This window comes from Ranitomeya variabilis, chromosome 2, assembly GCF_051348905.1.
Source record: "Ranitomeya variabilis isolate aRanVar5 chromosome 2, aRanVar5.hap1, whole genome shotgun sequence".
Taxonomy (NCBI): domain Eukaryota; kingdom Metazoa; phylum Chordata; class Amphibia; order Anura; family Dendrobatidae; genus Ranitomeya; species Ranitomeya variabilis.
The window spans coordinates 1114742019-1114757747 of record NC_135233.1 but is presented as its reverse complement, the minus strand read 5'-3'; positions in this window follow the sequence as shown (position 1 = coordinate 1114757747).

Genomic DNA, 15729 nt, shown 5'->3' with positions numbered 1-15729 from the left:
TGCAAAGTTTAAAATGCAAACGTGCTGATACCATTAGCCAATACACACTATCACACTTGGCCACAATGGACAATAGTGCAAAAAATAAAACAGAATACTATGACCAGGGAATAACTAAAGTGCAACTAGTGCCTAACTAAGTCGGCCGCTATAGTAAACTTAGCAGCAACAGGGATAAAAATAAGACTGCTAGCAGAGGTTCCACATACCTATAGCTGCTCTATCCCTACGTACGTTTCGGCTGATGCCTTCTTCCGGGGGCGTGTCCTTGTGTTGCACTTTTTATTTGGGATGATCTATGTATGTAAACCATGTTTCATATCCTGTCGGGTTGGGGAAGGAGAAATGAAAAGCCAGCAATTGAATTACCGGCTTGTCACTAACACTGCTGCAAATTTCTCGCAAGTCACACTGCTGGTCCGTGTGTAATCCGTATTTTTCTTGCCACAATAGACTTTCATTGGCGTATTATTTGCGCAATACGCTGACAAACGCAGCATGCTGCGATTTACTACGGCCGTAGAAAGCCGTATAATACTGAACCGTAATATACGGCTGATAGGACCAGACCCATTGAGAATAATTGTGCCGTTTGTTTGGCGAGACGTATTTTCTGCGCTCTTACGTTTGTAAAACTCGCTAGTGTGACTCCAGCCTGAGAGCCCTAATCCCTGTCCTGAGGAGCGCCGCTCCCTCTTCCTCCACCCTGAGAGCACTAATCCCCGTCCTGAGGAGCGCCGCTCCCTCTTCCTCCACCCTGAGAGCACTAATCCCCGTCCTGAGGAGCGCCGCTCCCTCTTCTCCCACCCTGAGAGCACTAATCCCCATCCTGAGGAGCGCCGCTCCCTCTTCCCCACCCTGAGAGCACTAATCCCCGTCCTGAGGAGCACCGCTCCCTCTTCCCCCAGCCTGAGAGCCCTAATCCCCATCCTGAAGAGCGCCGCTCCCTCTTCCCCACCCTGAGAGCACTAATCCCCGTCCTGAGGAGCGCCGCTCCCTCTTCCCCCACCCTGAGAGAACTAATCCCCGTCCTGAGGAGCGCCTCTCCCTCTTCCCCACCCTGAGAGCACTAATCCCCGTCCTGAGGAACGCCGCTCCCTCTTCCCCACCCTGAGAGCGCTAATCCCCATCCTGAGGAGCGCCGCTCCCTCTTCCTCCACCCTGAGAGCGCTAATTCCCGTCCTGAGGAGCGCCGCTCCCTCTTCCTCCACCCTGAGAGCGATGATCCCCATCCTGAGGAGCGCCGATCCCTCTTCCCCACCCTGAGAGCACTAATCCCCATCCTGAGGAGCGCCACTCCCTCTTCCCCCACCCTGAGAGCACTAATCCCCATCCTGAGGAGCGCCGCTCCCTCTTCCCCCATCCTGAGAGCGCTAATCCCCGTCCTGAGAACCCCACTCCCTCTTCTCTCACCCTGAGAGCACAAATCCCCGTCCTGAGGAGCGCCGCTCCTTCGTCTCCCGCCCTGAGAGCACTAATCCCCGTCCTGAGAACCCCTCTCCCTCTTCTCTCACCCTGAGAGCACTAATCCCCGTCCTGAGGAGCGCCGCTCCTTCGTCTCCCGCCCTGAGAGCACTAATCCCCGTCCTGAGAACCCCACTCCCTCTTCTCTCACCCTGAGAGCACTAATCCGCGTCCTGAGGAGCGCCGCTCCTTCGTCTTCCACCATGAGAGCACTGATCCCCATCCTGAGAGTGCCGCTCCCTCTTCCCCCACCTTGAGAGCACTAATCCCCGTCCTGAGGAGCTCCACTCCCTCGTCCCCCACCCTGAGAGCACTAATCCCCATCCTGAGGAGGGCCACTCCCTCTTCCTCCACCCTGAGAGCACTAATCCCCGTCCTGAAGAGCGCTGCTCCCTCTTCCCCCACCCTTAGAGCACTAATTCCCGTCCTGAGGAGCGCTGCTCCCTCTTCCTCCACCCTGTGAGCACTAATCCCCGACTTGAGGAGCGCTGCTCCCTCTTCCCCCACCCTGAGAGTACTAATCCCACACTAATAACACAGCCTACGTAGTATGTAGCACAGCCACATAGTATATTGTACAGCCACGTAATATATAGCACAGCCCACGTAGTATATAGGACAGCCCACGTAGTATATAACACAGCCCACGTAGTATATAGCACAGCCCACGTAGTATATAGCACAGCCCACGCAGTATATAACAGCCCACATAGTGTAGAGCACAGCCCATGTAGCATATAGCGCAGCCACGTAGTATATAGCACAGCCCACATAGTATATAGCACAGCAAGGTAGTATATAACACAGCCCACGCAGTATATAATATTGGCCACGCAGTATATAACACAGCCCACGTAGTATATAACACAGGTCATGCAGTATATAGCACAGCCCACGCAGTATATAACACAGCCACGTAGTATATAACACAGGCCACGCAGTATATAACACAGGCCATATAACTATTCAATTTCACCATAAATATAATGGAAAAAATAGAGGCAAAAAACCCAAATTAACGTATCATTAAAATATAATAATTTATTTAACATACAAGCATTAAAATTAGCAAGGGACTATCACAAAAACACTTAAGGGTAGTACAAAGACCAGGAATTGAATATAGACAAGCATGTGTAATGGTGATCAATGTCACCACACCTAACTAACTTTATGTAACATGCAAACAACTCTTAATAGAAACTGCTCTATGTCAGAATCCTAGTTGCATTGAATAAAGTGACAGTGCCTCGAGCAAAATCAGTGCATATACAAGCTTGCGCCTGTTTGTATAATCAGAACATGTTACTTACATAGTCTTTAACCTGGCGTGTACACCCTCAAGTACCCCGACCCGTCATAATAGCTTCCTCAACAGGGGGCATGTGTGTTGTCAGTAGCGCTGCGATCTATATATACCCACGTACACAGCTGATTGCAATGTCCGCATCACCGGTGATGTACTGCGCATGCGCCAGTCCCTGGATTTCCTCCCTTGTAAAGAAAAGACTTCCTGCTCATCACATCTGGAACACAAGTGTGAAACGCTCTGCGTAACCATAGTGAGCGAGGCAGGAAGTCATGAGGAAGCACCTGAGCTGCGCATGCGCCAGCCGGGCGCCGAGAAATGCCAGATAAAGCTGTAAGAGGGAAAACAGCCCATTCAAAGTGCGATGTGCTAGTGGAAGGGACAAAAGAGGATTTATAATGAATACGGGCTGAGTTCTGTCTATATGTAAACCAACTACCGTAGGACTACTGATGTGCAAAAATGTGCGTGGTGCCTAGTCTCATCCATATATATGAGGCATCGTGATTACTCGCTAATCCCGCCCCCTGCACAGTAGCTCCGCCCCCACCACATTACCACACATAATCCCGCCCCCCACATTACCACACATAATCCTGCCCCCATCACATCACCACGCATAATCCCGCCCCCACATTACTACACATAATCCCGCCCCCCACCACATTACTACCCATAATCCCACCCCCCACATCACCACACATAATCCCATCCCCCACATTACTACACATAATCCCACCCCTCACATCACCACACATAATCCCGACCCCACCACATTACCACACAATCCCGCCCCCCACATTACTACACATAATCCTGTCCCCCACCACACATAATCCCGCCCACCCACATTACCATACACAATCCCGCCCCCACCACATTACCACACATAATCCCGCCCCCCACATCACTACACATAATCCCGCCCCCACATTACTACACATAATCCTACCCCCCACCACATCACCACACATAATCCTGCCCCCACATTACTACACATAACCTGCCCCCCACCACATCACCGCACATAATCCTGCCCCCTACATCACCACACATAATCCTGCCCCCCACATCACCACACATAATCCCGCCCCCACCACATTACTACACATAATCCTGCCCCCACCACATCACAACACATAATCCCACCCCCCACCACATTACCATACACAATCTCGCCCCTCACATTACCACACATAATCCCACCCCCCACATCACCACATAATCCCGCCCCACCACATTACTACACATAATCCTGCCCCCCACATCACCACACATAATCCCGCCCCCACATCACCACACACAATCCCGCCCTCCCACATCACCACACATAATCCCACCCCCCCACCACATTACCACACAATCCCGCCCCCACCACATTACCACACATAATCCCATCCCCCCACATTACCACACATAATCCTGCCCCCCCACATTACCACACGAGGCTCCGTCCCCACACATTACCACACGAGGCTCCGTCCCCACATTACCACACGAGGCTCCATCCCCACACATTACCACACGAGGCTCCGTCCCCACACATTACCACACGAGGCTCCGTCCTGTTATGATCCTTAGTGGTTGAGGATCACAAATTACTCCAGCTAAGTAACAAACATAGGACAAGCTCTAGGGAGGTGGCAAACTGGACTGACCGCAAATCTGAACCTATCCAAACACACTAGAAGTAGCCGGTGAACGTGCCTAAAAATCCTAGACGTCTCGAGCCAGCCTGAGGAACTATCTACCCCTAGAGAGAAAGAAAGACCTCTCTTGCCTCCAGAGAAATAATCCCCAAAGATATAGAAGCCCCCAACAAATAATAACGGTGAGGTAAGAGGAAGGCACATACACAGGGGTGAAAGCAGATTCAGCAAATGAGGCCCACTAATACTAGATAGCAGAAAATAGAAAAAGGAATCTATGCGGTCAGTAAAAAACCCTTACAAAATATCCACTCTGAGATTTCAAGAACCCCCACACCAACTAACGGTGTGGGGGGAGAAACTCAGTCCCCTAGAGCAACCAGCAAGCGAGGAAATCACATTTTAGCGAGCTGGACTAAAAACATAATGAACACTGATAATCAAAAAATGATCAAACAAAAACTTAGCTTGTCTTGGAGAGACTGGGAGCAAGGTAGACACAAGGAATCTGAAGAGCACTGAATACATTGATAGCAGGCAAGGAACTGAGTATCCAGGTGAGCTAAATAGGAAACCAACCAAGGATAACGAACCAGCTGATGCTGCCAACCTGCAGAAAGAAAACACTACACAGTACCGCTTATGACCACTAGAGGGAGCCCAAAAATAGAGTTCACAACACCGTCCCCACACATTACCTCACGAGGCTCCGTCCCCACACATTACCACACGAGGCTCCGTCCCCACATTACCACACGAGGCTCCATCCCCACATTACCACACGAGGCTCCGTCCCCACACATTACAACACGAGGCTCCGTCCCCACACATTACCACACGAGGCTCCGTCCCCACACATTACCACACGAGGCTCCATCCCCACATTACCACACGAGGCTCCATCCCCACACATTACCACATGAGGCTCCGTCCCCACACATTACCACATGAGGCTCCGTCCCCACACATTACCACACGAGGCTCCGTCCCCACACATTACCACACGAGGCTCCGTCCCCACACGAGGCTCCGTCCTCACACGAGGCTCCGTCCTCACACATTACCACACGATGCTCCGTCCCCACACATTATTACACAAGGCTGTCCCCACACATTACCATATAAGGCTATGTCCCCACATTACCACACGAGGCTCCGTCCTCACACATTACCACACGAGGCTGCATCTTCACACATTACCACACGAGGCTGCGTCCCCTGTTATGACCTGGTGGTTACGGAGTGGTACTGAGATGACCTGGTGGGTAAAACCAATCATGGACAAGCTCAGAGGAGGTGGCAGCTCTACAGACAGTAATCACCTATATGACCTAGTGATTACGGAGCAGCACTGAAATGACCTAGTGGGTAAAACAAATAATGTACTAGCTCTGAGGAGGTGGTAACTTTACTGACCGCAATCCCTACTCCTAACACCAACACTAGAAATAGCCGTGGAGCGTTCCTATCTCTGCCTAGACGCCTCTTCACAGCCTAAGAACTAGCTACCCCTGAAGATGGAAATGGAAAACTATCTCACCTCAGAGAAACCCCCAAAGGAAAGATAGCCCCCCACAAATATTGACGGTGAGTGAAGAGGGAAATGACAAACTCAGAAATGAAACTAGATTTTAGCAAAGGAGGCCACTACTATCTAAATAGACAGAGAAAGAAAAGGCTACTGTGCGGTCAGTATAAAAACTAAATGTCCACGCAGAGTTTACAAAAATAACCTCCACACCGACTCACGGTGTGGAGGGGCAAATCTGCAACCCCAGAGCTTCCAACTAGCCGGAATATTTCATGATGACAAGCTGGACAAAAGAGACATAACTTAAACTGAACAAAAGGTCATAGGCAGGGAAACACCCAAAAACTAGCAGAACTTATCTTAAGCTGAAATGGACTGGCCAACAGAGAACTTCCAGGAAAGGACTGAATCCACAGGAAGGAACATTGACAGCTGGCATCAACTACAGCCTAAAGCCCAGTTAAATAACAAGGCCAGGGCACCAATTAGTGAAAGCAGCTGCTAAGTTCCACTTGAAACCACCAGAGGGAGCCCAAGAGCAGAACTCCCAAAAATACCATTCATGACCACAGGATGGAGCCCAAGAACGGAATTCACAACAGTCCCCACACATTACCACACGAGGCTCTGTCCCCACACATTACCACACGAGGCTCCATCCCCACACATTACCACACGAGGCTCCGTCCCCACACATTACCACACGAGGCTCCATCCCCACACATTACCACACGAGGCTGTCCCCACATTACCACACGAGGCTCCGTCCTCACACATTACCACACGAGGCTCCGTCCCCACACATTACCATACGAGGCTCTGTCCCTCCACAATACCACACGAGGCTCCGTCCCCACACATTACCATACGAGGCTCTGTCCCCACACATTACCACACGAGGCTCCGTCCCCACACATTACCACACGAGGCTCCGTCCCCACACATTACCATACGAGGCTCTGTCCCTCCACATTACCACTCGAGGCTCTGTCCCCACACATTACCACGCGAGGCTCCGTCCCTCCACATTACGAGGCTTCGTCCCCCACCACATACCATACGAGGCTCCGTCCCCACACATTACCACACGAGGCTCCTTCCCCCCACACATTACCACACGAGGCTCTGTCCCCACACATTACCACACGAGGGTCCGTCCCCACACATTACCACACGAGGCTCCATCCCCACACATTACCACACGAGGCTCTGTCCCCACACATTACCACACGAATCCAGTTTGCTTTTGATTTTATACTGTGAATAAAATGTATTAGTATTATTCTGATTTTTACTTATTATTAACTTCATTTTAAGTAAATTTACCACCTGTGTAAGCGCTATTGAATGTTGTCATTATTTACTTTATTTTAATCACTAACAGCATTATTTAGATAGCAATGAGCATGCCGAGCGTTAGCTGGCTGGAAACAGCTAGTAATACATAAAGCAGTATTTATGATATAAAGTGTCACAGTGTATACTAAATAAGAATATATATGTATATATAAATCAGTGCACACTACAATTCAGAATAATACATTAATATACATACAAATAAACAAATATTGCAATACAGCAATATATCAGATATATGCCAATTTGTTTATGGGATATTGGGAAAGGATGATCTTTCAGGAAGACGAGATTTTGGGAATTAGTGCAATACATGGATGGAGTCGATACATCGACGACATCCTTTTCGTATGGGAAGGCCCCATTGTAGATCTTCTGGCAGTAATGGAGGAACTAAATCGGAACAATCTTAATATAAAATTGACCTTCAATTTTGGGAGGAAAGTGGAGGTTTTAGATTTAAATATCGAGGCACTTTCGGATGGTAAGCTTATTACTGATGTATTCAGAAAGCAGACAGCAACTAACACATTGCTTCATGCCTCCTCCGCTCACCACAAATCAACTATAAAAAGTATCCCCATTGGCCAGTTTCTAAGGGCCAAACGAATTTGCACCTTGGATAAGGATTATCAGAATCCGGTATCGGATCTGGCCCATAGATTTCTAGATAGCGTTTATAGTAAAAAGCAGATCAAGAATTTTTTTAGGTCAGCTGAAAGATCCAGCAGAAATTAACTCCTTTATGGTGATAGGAAAAAACAAGGTACCAACTGCCAATCATGTTCGATTTATTACAGGTTTTAATAAACAGTGGCCGTAATTGGTAGGAATTATGCAGAAGCATTGGGGGGTGTTACAATCTGACCCAATCCTTAAAAAACTGTTGCCTGATAAGCCTTTGATGACATCAAGACGCTCAAGGAGTTTGAGAGATTTGTTGGTGCATAGTCACTATTCTGCTACTTCATGGAAACAACCCAATACAGAATTATATGGGTTCTTTCCGTGTAACTCTTGCAAAGCTTGTCAAAATCATTTTAAGAGTAAAACGTTTGACAATTATGATGGATCCAGGACATACGACATACGTAAAAGGCTCACATGTGTCTCTAAAGGGGTTGTTTACTATGCTCGATGCCCCTGCAGTAAAGTTTATATAGGGATGACCACAAGGGAGTTGAGAATTAGAACTAGGGAGCACATAAGAGACATAGAGAAGGCTTTAACTATAAAAGATGTGAGTGGGCTAAAAACCTTGCCAAGACATTTTAAATTATATCCCAAGTGTGACCCTAGCGAACTTAAAATCCAAGCCATAGATCAAGTTGATCTGGGCTTGAGGGGAGGTAATCTGGGCAGGACTTTGGCGCACAAAGAGAGCAGATGGATCTACCTACTTAGGACTATGGTCCCGCAAGGCCTTAATGAAACTATGGGTTTTTCAGCATTTTTATAAGTATTTAATAGTCTCCATATAGTAATAATTCTTATCCTTATTTTAATTATGTGTTGTTTTTGTGGTTTTAACATTCTTCTTTTTTGTCTTATTAATTAGAGTTGAATCTTCAAATTATCCCACTCCTTATTGTTTCGTATGGAAACGAATAGGTCCAGTTCTACAGATGTATTCGTCATGGACCAATCTATTGTTTTTGTTTATATGTGTATGGTATATGTAGATTCATAGGGGTGGGGGGGTTTTAATATGTCATCTATTATGTTTTTTGCTGCTTATGTAATATTCTTTGTGCAATGTGGTTCGGGGGATTATACATAAAAAGTGTATATGGGCTTGGTTCATTATATCTATTCCACTTTTTTATATGTCATGGCACTTTATTTTATTTTTTTACTTATTATTAATTATTAATTATCCTGTTGGGTGTGTTTATTGTATTTTTTGATTAATTGCATTTATAGTTCATTTTATATTATTCATTATGCATTATTATTATTGCCTTATGCACTTATTATTTTTATTTACTTATTTATATCTTTTACACTTTATATTTGATATATTGCTGTATTGCAATATTTATTTGTTTATTTGTATGTATATTAATGTATTATTATGAATTGTAGTGTGCACTGATTTATATATACATATATTCTTATTTAGTATACACTGTGACACTTTATATCATAAATACTGCTTTATGTATTATGAGACTAGGCACCACGCACATTTTTGCACATCAGTAGTCCTAGTTGGTTTACATATAGACAGATCTCAGCCCGTATTCATTATAAATCCTCTTTTGTCCCTTCCACTAGCACATCGCACTTTGAATGGGCTGTTTTCCCTCTTACAGCTTTATCTGGCATTTCTCGGCGCCCGGTTGGCGCATGCGCAGCTCAGGTGCTTCCTCATGACTTCCTGCCTCGCTCACTATGGTTACGCAGAGCGTTTCACACTTGTGTTCCAGATGTGATGAGCAGGAAGTCTTTTCTTTACAAGGGAGGAAATCCAGGGACTGGCGCACGCGCAGTACATTACCGGTGATGCGGACATTGCAATCAGCTGTGTACGTGGGTATATATAGATCGCAGCGCTACTGACAACACACATGCCCCCTGTTGAGGAAGCTATTATGACAAAACGGCGCTGTCGGGGTACTTGAGGGTGTACACGCCAGGTTAAAGACTCTATATAAGTAACATGTTCTGATTATACAACCAGGCGCAAGCTTGTATATGCACTGATTTTGCTCGAGGCACTGTCACCTTATTCAATGCAACTAGGATTCTGACATAGAGCAGTTTCTATTAAGAGTTGTTTGCATGTTACATAAAGTGAGTTAGGTGTGGTGACATTGATCACCATTACACATGCTTGTCTATATTCCATTCCTGGTCTTTGTACTACCCTTAAGTGTTTTTGTGATATTCCCTTGCTAATTTTAATGCTTGTATGTTAAATAAATTATTATATTTTAATGATACGTTAATTTTGTTTTTTTTGCCTCTATTTTTTCCATTATATTTATGGGGAAATTGAATAGTTATACTTGGTTGGAGGTATATACTGACTTGCTATGAGTGCCGACCACTGGTTGACGTTCATAGCAATTCGGCACTGACAACCATATAGGTCTCAAGGAAACCTCTGGTTGTCATGCCAACAAACCTATGACCCCTGATCACATGGCGGGGTCACCGATGCGCGTATCTCCAGCTCGATGACCGGAAGCGCCATTTAAATGCCGCTGTCAGAGTTTGACAGGAGCATTTAACTAGTTAACAGGCGTGGGTGGATCGCAATTCCGCCTGCGCCTATTGCAGGCACATGTCAGCTGTTCAAAACAGTTAACATATGCAATAATAATTTATACAAGTACTTCCCCATCCCTCTAGGAGAAACATTTAGCAAATAGATTGCAGGATCCAGCTCAACTTCTATGAAAAGTACCTTTTGTATTAAAACTTTCACCAATTCTCAAAATCCGACCCCGGGTAAGACCAGAAGATGTGATATTGAGAGCCAGTTGCTGAGCCACATCGCCAGCAAATATTCGGATACTGGGGGCTCAGTTTATTGAGGATTTCTGGGGTGTGGTACCAAAACATCAAAATCTTACATTGTTTATCTTCATATGACGTGCAAATGGAGGTTTTGGCCGCTTTGTCCCAAATACACCGCCATCATTTTGAAGACAGCTCTGTCCCAAGGAGAGACTCCCATTTAATCATATAGGGGTGTTTCTTTGGGGAATCCTTATGAGGAGAGTTTATAATCTTATAAATATCATACATCAGCCCCTTAGTTGACAGACCCTTTTACATAACTTCTCAAACTCCGGTGGTCGGGAGACATTCATTGAGCCAAATAATGAAAACGCTAGGGGTTAATCTGCATAACTTAGAAGAATTCTCTGTTGGCTATGGAGAATTTATATTTAATAAGAAAGGCCCTGATATAAAATTTAACTAGTGAGTTTATTGGGCGCCTGTGAGGTATCAAGGTCTCAGTGACTTGGTATTCGTCCCTCTTTCTTTTCTATACTACAGGGAGGGCCATTTATAGGGATACACTTAACTAAAAAGGGAATGGTTGGTGATATCAACTTCCTTTTTGTGGCACATTAGTATATGGGAGGGGGAAACTTTTCAAGATGGGTGGTGACCATAGCGGCAACGTTGAAGTTGGCCATTTTGGATCCAACTTCATCTTTTCCAATGGGAAGAGGGTCATGTGACACATCAAACCTATTGAGAATTTCACAAGAAAAACAATGGTGTTGTGTTCTTGGTTTTAACCCCTTCACCCCGAAGCCTGTTTTCACCTAACTGACACGGCCAATTTTTACAATTCTGACCACTGTCACTTTATGAGGTCATAACTCTGAAACGCTTCAACGGATCCTGGTGATTCTGAGAATGTTTTCTCGTGACATATTGTACTTTATGATAGTGGTAAAACTTCTTCGATATGACTTGCATTTATTTGTGAAAAAAACAGAAATTTGTCGAAAATTATGAAAATTTCGCAATTTTCAAATTTTTCGTTTTTATGCCCTTAAATTAGAGAGTTATATCACATAATATAGTTAATAAACAACATTTCCCACATGTCTGCTTTACATCAGCACAATTTTGGAAACATAATTTATTTTTGTTAGGGAGTTATAAGGGTTAAAAGTTGAAAAGCAATTTCTCATTTTTGCAACAAAATTTGCAAAACCATTTTTTTTTTACGGACCACCTCACACTTCAAGTGACTTTGAGGGGTCTATATGACAGAAAATGCCCAAAAGTGACACCATTCTAAAAACTGCACCCCTCAAGGTACTCAAAACCACATTCAAAAAGTTTATTAACCCTTCAGGTGCTTCACAGGAATTTTTGGAATATTTAAAAAAAATTGAACATTTAACTTTTTTTTCACAAAATTTTTACTTCAGATCCAATTTGTTTTATTTTACCAAGGGTAACAGGAGAAATTGGACCAAAAAAGTCGTTGTACAATTTGTCCTGAGTACGCCGATACCCCACATGTTGGGGTAAACCATTGATTGGGCACATGGCAGAGCTCGGAAGGGAAGGAGCGCCATTTGACTTTTCAATGCAAAATTGGCTGGAATTGAGATCGGAACCCATGTCATGTTTGGAGAGCCCCTGATGTGCCTAAACAGTGGAAACCCCCACAAGTGACACCATTTTGGAAAGTAGACCCTCTAAGGAACTAATCTAGATGTGTGGTGAGCACTTTGAACCTCCAAGTGCTTCACAGAAGTTTATAATGTAGAGCCGTAAAAAAAAATTTATATTAATTTTCACAAAAAATGATCTTTTTGCCCCAAATTTTTTATTTTCCCAAGGGTAGCAGGATAAATTGGACCCCAAAAGTTGTTGTGCAATTTGTCCTGAGTACGCTGATACTTCATATATGGGGATAAACCACTGTTTGGGCGCATGGCAGAGCTCGGAAGGGAAGGAGCGCCATTTGACTTTTCAATGCAAAATTGGCTGGAATTGAGATCGGAACCCATGTCGCCTTTGGAGAGCCCCTGATGTGCCTAAACAGTGGAAACCTCCACAAGTGACACCATTTTGGAAAGACCCCCTAAGTAACTTATCTAGATGTGTGGTGAGCACTTTTAACCCCCAATTGTTTCACTAAAGTTTAGAATGTAGCGCTATGAAAATTAAAAAATCATTTTTTCTTTCCACTAAATGATGTTTTAGCCCGCAATTTTTTTTCCCCAAGGGTAACAGGAGAAATTGGACCACAAAAGGTATTGTCCAATTTGTCCTGAGTACTCTGATACCCCATACATTGGGGGGAACCACTGTTTGGGCGCACGGCAGAGCTCGCAAGGGAAGGAGCGCCGTTTGAAATGCAGACTTAGATGGATTGGTCTGCAGGTGTCATGTTGCATTTGCAGAGCCCGTGATGTACCTAAACAGTAGAAACCCCCCACAAGTGACCCCATATTGGAAACTAGACCCCCCACGGAACTTATCTAGATGTGTTGTGAGAACTTTGAACCAACAAGTGTTTCACTACAGTTTATCACGCAGAGCCGTGAAAATAAAAAATATATTTTTTTCCACGAAAATTATATTTTAGCCCCCACGTTTTTATTTTCCCAAGGGTAACAGGAGAAATTGGACAACAAAAGTTGTTGTCCAATTTGTTCTTAGTACGCTGATACCCCATATATGGGGGGGGAACCACTGTTTGTGCGCACGGCAGAGCTCGGAAGGGAAGGAGCGCCGTTTGAAATGCAGACTTAGATGGATTGGTCTGCAGGTGTCATGTTGCATTTGCAGAGCCCCTGATGTACCTAAACAGTAGAAACCCCCCACAAGTGACCCCATATTGGAAACTAGACCCCCCACGGAACTTATCTAGATGTGTTGTGAGAACTTTGAACTCCCAAGTGTTTCACTACAGTTTATAACGCAGAGCCGCGAAAATAAAAAATATATTTTTTTCCACAAAAATTATATTTTAGCCCCCACGTTTTTATTTTCCCAAGGGTAAGGCTGGTTTCACACTTGCGTTTTTATCTGCATGCGTTTTTTAAAAAAACGCATGTGTGAAAAAACGCATGTAAACGCGGTAAAACGCATGCGTTTTTTAGACGCATGCATTTTTATAGAAAAACACAAGAAAACGAGAAAAAAAACAAAAACCCTAACCCTACCCCTAACCTGAAATACGTGGCACTGAAATACGTGGCACTGAAATACGTGGCACTGAAATACGTGGCACTGAAATACGTTTATATACGTATATATGTATATAAGTGCCACGATATTTCAGTGGCCACGTATTTAAGTGCCACGTATATAAGTGCCACGTATTTCACGTAAATGCCACGATATTTCAGTGCCACGTATTTCACGTGGCACTTAAATACATGGCACGGAAATATCGTGGCACTGAAAGACGTGGCACTGAAAGACGTGGCACTGAAATATCGTGGCACTGAAAGACGTGGCACTGAAATACGTGGCACTGAAATACGTGGCACTGAAATACGTGGCACTATGACTGTCAGAAAATGTTCATTAAACGGTTAAGGGTGAGTTTAGGGGTAGGGTTAGGATCCCTTTATCACCTTGATGGTGGTGGGTGAGTTTTCAGTGTGTGTTCTGGTTTTTTTCTATAAAAATGCATGCGTTTTTAATGCAAACAAACGCGTTGAGATCGGACGCCATGTCACGTTTGGAGAGCCCCTGATGTGCCTAAACAGTGAAAACTCCCCAATTCTAACTGAAACCCTAACCCCAGCCCTAACCCTAACCCCAACCCTAGCCCTAACCCTAGTCCTAACCCTAGCGCTACTTTCACACTAGCGTTTTTATGCATACGTCGCAATGCGTCGTTTTGGCGAAAAATCGCATCCTGCAAAGTCATCTGCAGGATGCGTTTTTTCCCCATAGACTAACATTAGTGACATATTGACACACGTCGCAAGCGTCGTGTGACGGTTGCGTCGTGTTGTGACGGACCGTCGGCAGCAAAAAACGTTACATGTAACTTTTTTTGTGCCGACGGTCCACCATTTCCGACCGCGCATGCGCGGCTGGAACTCCGCCCCCACCTCCCCGCATCTCACAATGGGGCAGCGGATGCGTGGAAAAACAGCATCCGCTGCCCCCATTTTGCGGCGCTTGCACAGTATGCGTCGGTATGTCGGGCCGACGCAGCGCGACGGCCCTGTACCGACGCTAGTGTGAAAGTAGCCTAACGGGAAAATGGAAATAAATATATTTTTTTAAATTGTATTATTTTTCCCTAACTAAGGGGGTGATGAAGGGGGATTTGATTTACTTTTATAGCGTTTTTTGGGCGGATTTTTATGGTTGGCAGCCATCACACACTAAAAGACGCTTTTTATTGCAAAAAATAGTTTTTGCATCACCACATTTTGAGAGCTATAATTTTTCCATATTTTGGTCCACAGAGTCATGTGAGATCTTGTTTTTTGCGGGACGAGTTGACGTTTTTATTGGTACCATTTTTGGGTACATGACATTTTTTGATCGCTTTTTATTCCGATTTTTGGGAGGCGGAATGAACAAAAATCAGCAATTCCTGAAATTCTTTTAGGGGAGGCGTTTATACCGTTCCGCGTTTGGTAAAAAGGATAAAGCAGTTTTATTCTTCGGGTCAGTACGATTACAGCGATACCTCATTTATGTAATTTTTTTATGTTTTGGCGCTTTTACACAATAAAAACTGTTTTATATAAAAAAAATAATTGTTTTTTATTCTGAGAGCTATAACTTTTTTATTTTTCTGCTGATGATGCTGTATGGCGGCTTTTTTTTTGCGGGACAAGATGACGTTTTCAGCGGTACCATGCTTATTTATATCCGTCTTTTTGATCGCGTGTTATTCCACTTTTTGTTTGGCGGTATGAGAATAAAGCGTTTTTTGCCTCGTTTTTTTTTTTTTTTTTTAC